This window comes from Bos indicus x Bos taurus, chromosome 11 (assembly GCF_003369695.1).
Source record: "Bos indicus x Bos taurus breed Angus x Brahman F1 hybrid chromosome 11, Bos_hybrid_MaternalHap_v2.0, whole genome shotgun sequence".
Classification (NCBI taxonomy): domain Eukaryota; kingdom Metazoa; phylum Chordata; class Mammalia; order Artiodactyla; family Bovidae; genus Bos; species Bos indicus x Bos taurus.
This window is the reverse complement of record NC_040086.1, coordinates 80893153-80899477: the sequence shown is the minus strand read 5'-3', so window position 1 is coordinate 80899477 and position 6325 is coordinate 80893153.

Sequence of the window (6325 nt, the reverse complement as noted above, 5' to 3'; positions counted from 1 at the left end):
CATCAGAGCCAAAGAGATGCATGTCCTCTAGCATCAGGCATCCAACATGCATAAAAAAGAGTCTTGCCCTCTCCAGACTCTTACAGAACTCCTCCGAGAGACAGAGCTGTGTAAGGGCCTCTGTCTAGGCTTTGAGACTCAGGCACAAACGGAGGGTGCAAACCAGGAGCCACAGAAATGAGCTTTCTCAGGATGGGAGGTCAGTCACCCTCCTTCCCCAGGAGCTGAAGGGAGGACTTGCTTTAAGTCTCTGCTCTCCTCTCTCCACCCGACTCACATACAAGGGTGAAACGCTGACCCAAGAGCTGCGGGTGCTTCACAAGCCTGGCCCTCTCCACCCTCTCAGGATTGTGACTATCTTATCACAGCAGGCACATAGGTTGAAAAACCAGATCCTCGCAGTGGAGAGGAGCTTAGATGAAAGGCCAGAACCTGCCTTCCTCTCTTGTCCTTCTGTGCCACAGCCTTGCTGTCTAGAAGCAGCTGCTCCATACTGCTTCCTTTTGCCATTATTCTGACCACTGTTTCCATGTGTCCAAATAATAGAGCCAAACCTCTCCTTTTTGATTTGTCAAATTTAGATGTGAGCTATTGATTTCCTGCTATGAGAAACGAGGATTTAGCTCACTTATACCTCTTTCCACCTCTCTCGTCCCGCCTCTCAAGACCATTAGTCCACTATTTTTAATTCTATTTTTAGGTATCTTGATAACTTTAAATAATGAATGCACACACTTCCAGTCCATTTACCATTCATCACAGACTTCATTCCCTTTACCTATTAAGGTTGAATATTAGCAGGTCTACCCTACCCCTTTCCTCTTCCTCTCAATGTCGGGTGAATTACCCTTACTTTAAAAATTTCACAGCTGAATATATTACCTTTCATTCTGCTACCATTATGAAGTCTTTAATGACACCTAAAATTGCTGTAAAATGTGAAATTATAAATATATTAATGTTTTCTTTGAACCAATAAGTGGAGCACTATGATGACATTTCCTTTTCAGTCAGTTTGTTTATTTGTTTGTTTCCTTTTGGATCACTCCATATCCTGGCAGGAAACAGAGGGTCCATTCTGATGGGGTAATTGGAAGCATTTAATGAAGAAATTATTTACAATATTGGGGGGAGGTTAAAAGGCAACTGATGGGAATGGTGAAGTATTTAGCTGCTAGCAAGAAAAGACAGTTATTGTGACTTTGACCTAGAAAGGAAAAGGGGAGGGAAGAGATATCAAAATTCGGAGGCAGCATTTATCCTTGTGGGAGAGGATTTGACCTCAGCAAAGGGCAGAAAACAGCCAGAGAGGAAACCAGCTACATGACTGCCATTCGCATTGGCAAGACTCAAGAGGAATCCAGAGAGTGAGGGGGCCTATTGACGTAGCCCATAAAACTGAGCATCTTGAGACACAGAGCAGGGCAGAGAAATTTGTAAGGTAGATCTGGAAAGTCAAATACGAAAAAATTCACATGATCTTTTAAAAACCTTTTCTTCGTTTCTTTATACTGATAGCCTGGCTCTTTGATCACTGGCATCCTTGTCTCAGTATAGATTTGTACAGCAGATTTGCAAACAAAAATAAATAGTTGATATTCAACTTTTGAGTGACAAAATTAGACTTTTAATTCACAGGCAAATTCAAATCTTTAAAATCAAAGTTTACCAGAGTCAGGATTTTTTAAAGGAGAAAGTGATTTTTTTCTTTTTCTAATAGCAAAGGCTAAGGGCTCTAGGACCCAGAACATATTTATCCCATAAGTTTAAATAGAAGAAAAATACACACTGTTGCAAGAGAAATTTTATAACTCTAAATATAGATGGTACTGTGTGTGCTAAGTCACTTCAGTTGTGTCTGACTCTTTGCTACTCCACTAACTGTAGCCTGCCAGGCCCTTCTGACCGTGGGATTCTTCAGACAAGAATACTGGAGTGGGTTGTCATGCCCTCTTCCAGGGAATCTTCCCAACCCAGGGCCGGATGGAACCCGTGTCTCTTATGTCTCCTGCAGTGGCAGGCCCGTTCTTTACTACCAGTGCCACCTGGGGAGCCCAAATACAGATGGAAGGAAAAAGCAAATTGGAAGAATACAACTAGAATTAAAGGCTGCTATGAGCTTGAGAAAGTTTCTGGTATTAATATAAACCCAGGTACAATGAAACACTGCCTGGTTTCTGTCAGTACTTTTTCTTACCCAACTATTTTTTTATTTTTAGTTCCCCACCATATAGTCTAGAGAAGCTGCGAGCCTTATAATTTAAGATACTGGTTCAACTTGGTGCTTGAGTAGAAATCACTAAATGAATTCTACTGATACTGAGGAGGGAGATGGTGATGATGATGATGACAATAATAATAATGGATAAGTAACATTCACCTAACACTGCCGGCTGTTCTAAGCATACTGGATATATCAATATCACCCTCTTTCACTATCAAAATAAAACCTCTTTGACATAAAGAATACTAATAGCATCATCTCATAGATGAGCAATATGAAACCTAGACAAGTTAGGTGACCAGGATTACACAGCTGATGTTCAGTGCGGCTGGGAACCAAATTCAGGAAGAAGGACTCCAGTGTCTATGTTCTTAATCACTCTACTCCACTACTTCAGAATGAGACTGAAGACAGACTCGTGCTACGTCATCAGTCTGGGGCAGGCAAACGTCCAATTTTTTTTAATGCATGTGCTCTAGGAAGGGTAGACATTTTTGAGGGTGAGCCAGCAAAGCTAGACAGACACAGGGGTAGGATTAAGGAAGATGGAGAATGACCTTCATGAACACAGTGACCAAATAACAAACAGAAAGAATTTTCTGTCAACAAGGCAGTGAGAGATGAAAAAAGATGTCAACAGAGATATGCTGAAAGCTGTGGGCCAAATATCTTTCCCCAGTTCTTAGATAATAAGTTGCCCCTCACTCAAGCTCAAACTGACAAAGAAAAATAAATTCTTAGGAATTAAATCACCCTGAGGCACACCCTCAGGAAAGGAGAGGAGAGGAGGAAAACCTTGAATTGGTATAGTGATTTTTCCTAAGACTCAATATTAACCAGGAAATGATTCAATGTTCCTTGAATTAGTAAGGTTTTATTGTCTTCTACCAAAGTGGAATGGTGATCTCTGAGATAGATTTAGTTAGAAATAAAGCTAGTGATACCTTTACCAGTGAGATATTTTAACTGTGAAATTTGTACCTATTGCATTAATACCTTCTTAAATATTGCTTTTATCTGTGTGCCTTCTCCTTCATAAGGCAGATGGTGGCTTTTCTTCAAACTTCCTTAGTAATTTATTTAACTCCCCATAATCAGTCTTATCACATGGCATTACAATTTAAGTGTTCTCAAATTATTCAACAGTAATATCTTTCAGAACAAGGACTTATTTTTCTTTCCTTTTTTTGTTTTTCATTTTTCCCCCCTTTTTCCTTTTCTTCGCTCTTTTCTTCCTCCCTCCTTCTTCCCCTCCCTCCATGCTAACTGGGATGTACAAGAGGGAATGAACAGCACAGAACATGGTAATTGAAAGGATCAATATATAAAATGCGATGTTTCATCCTTCTCATTTCCCCAAAGGACTGATAACAATTTTATGCACTGCAAGAAAAACAGTTGTGGGGGTGGTAAATGATATCGTACTTTTTTTTTTTTTTTAATTATTCTATTTGTGGTGATGAGAGGAGGGACTGAGAATGGGAAGTGTCCGGTATGATGATAAAAGTGGGAATTGGGAAATGAAATGCCAAGTGGAAATGTGAAGCAGGAAGTGAACACTATGGATGCTACACAGACTGATATATTAACAATGTGTGTTGTTAGCCCAGGGGTGAGATTAGGGTAGATGAGAAGCAAATGGAGAAAATACAATGGAATACTAAAAAGGAAAAAAAAAGGCACCAGTTACCTGGTGACTCAGTGGTAAAGAATCTGCCTGTCAATGCAGGAGAGGCGGGTTCCATCCCTGGTCCAGGAAGACCCCACATGCTGTGGAGCAGTTAAGCCCATGTGCCACAACTATTAAGCCTGTGGTCTAGAGCCTGGGAGCCGCAACTACTGAATACCGTGTTCTAGAGTCCAGGCTCTGCAACAAGAGAAGTGACCACAATGAGAAGCCCTCACACTGCAACTAGAGCCCCTGCTTGCTGCAGCTAGAGAAGAGCCCCCAGCACAGTCAAAAATTAAATAAATGAATAAAATTATTTTTTTAAAAAAGAAGAAGAAAAAGATGTTTATCATGAGAAGAAAAAGATCAATAGAGAAACAGATAAAGAACAAAGTGTAGATGTAAATCAACCATAACAATAATTGCATATGTATAAAACACAAGAGAGTCTTGTAAAAAAAAAAGAGAAAGAGAGAGGCTGTCAAATGGATTTAAAAGACAATTCTCAACTACAGGAAATAAATTTTAAATCCAAAACCACAAACAAATTAAAAGCAAAATGATGCAAAAGTTAATCACATGCATACTGTAAGTATAAGAAAGTGGTTATATTTTCAGAAGCAAAGCAGACTTTAACACAAAATATTAAAAAAATGTTAGGGCTTCCCTAGTGACTCAGTGATAAAAAAAATCTACCTGCCAATGCAGGAGATGTGAGTTTGATCCCTGATCTGGGAAGATTTCACATGTTTCTGAGCAGCTAAGCCCACGCCACAATTATTAAGCCTGTGCTGTAGAGCCCAGGAGCCGCAGCTACGGAGCCCATGTGCCGCAACTACTGAAGCCTGTGTGCACCAGAGCCTGTGCTCTGCAACAAGAGAAACTACCACGGTGAGAAGCCCATGAACGTCAACTGGAAAGTAGCTCCCACAGCAACAAAGACCCAGCACACCCAAAAATAAATAAATATATATATTTTAAAATTATAAAGCAGGGCCATTTCATACTGATTCAAATAGCAATTCACTTGGAAGAAACAGTAATCATAAATATGTATGACTCTAAAAACAGCTTTAAAATTTCTGAATGCAAAAATTATAGAATTAAAATGAAAAATAGACAAGCTTGTGATTACATCTTACATTTCAGCATTCCTCTCTTGGCAATTGATAGAACAAATGGACAATTAGCAGGTATGTAGAGATTCTGAAAAATACTCTCAACTAAATTTACCTGATTGAATTTTTCCTTGGCAGTTTAATTGAGAAATAATGGACACAAGGGCTTTCTTTGTGGCTCAGCTGGTAAACAATTCCCTTGCAATGCAGGAGACCTGGGTTCCATCTCTGGGTTGGGAAGATCCCCTGGAGAAGGGAAAGGTTACCCACTCCAGTATTCTGGCCTGGAGAATTCCTTGAACTGTATAGTCCATGGGGTCTCAAAGAGTCAGACATGACAGCGTGACTTTCACTTTCACTTACATAAACCATTCATTTAAAGTACACAATTTGTGGCATTTTTGTAATTTCATATGGGTGAAACCCCTTCCACAGTTGGACAGAGAATATCTCCACCACCACTGGGTGATTCATTGTGATTGTCTGCAGATTAGCTCTTCCTTTGTTCCAGCCCTACTTTTGTTACTGTAAAGTAGATGCTTTTTATATAAATGGTGCTACTGTGTGTGTGTTTATTTTTTGTACAGTTATAAGCTTATGAATTTTTTCATGTATTATGATGTGTTGAAATTGTTATATCTACTATTAATTTGGTGCCAAAATAGTCCATCTGGTGCCAGACAGACCTTTTGAAAGTGGCTGTTTTTTCATTTTGACAAAAGTCCAATAGCCTTTTTAGCTTACTCAATTTCTAGCCTGACAAATATTCCAAGATATTGTTTTTTTTTTGTCTGTTTGTTTTTCTTCCAGATTTTTTCTGGTTTCTTTTGGTGCAAAATGTTTTTTAGACATCAGCATTTGAATTTGTATGCAGATCAGGAAGCAACAGTTAGAACTGGACATGGAACAACAGACTGGTTCCAAATAGGAAAAGGAGTACATCAAGGCTGTATATTGTCACCCTGTTTATTTAACTTATATGCAGAGTACATCATGAGAAACACTGAACTGGAAGAAGCACAAGCTGGAATCAAGATTGCCAGGAGAAATATCAATCACCTCAGATATGCAGATGACACCACCCTTATGGCAGAAAGTGAAGAGGAACTCAAAAGCCTCTTGATGAAAGTGAAAGAGGAGAGTGAAAAAGTTGGCTTAAAGCTCAGACATTCAGAAAACAAAGATAATGGCATCCGGTCCCATCACTTCATGGGAAATAGTTGGGGAAACAGTGTCAGACTTTGTTTTTCTGGGCTCCAAAATCACTGCAGATGGTGACTGCAGCCATGAAATTAAAAGATGCTTACTCCTTGG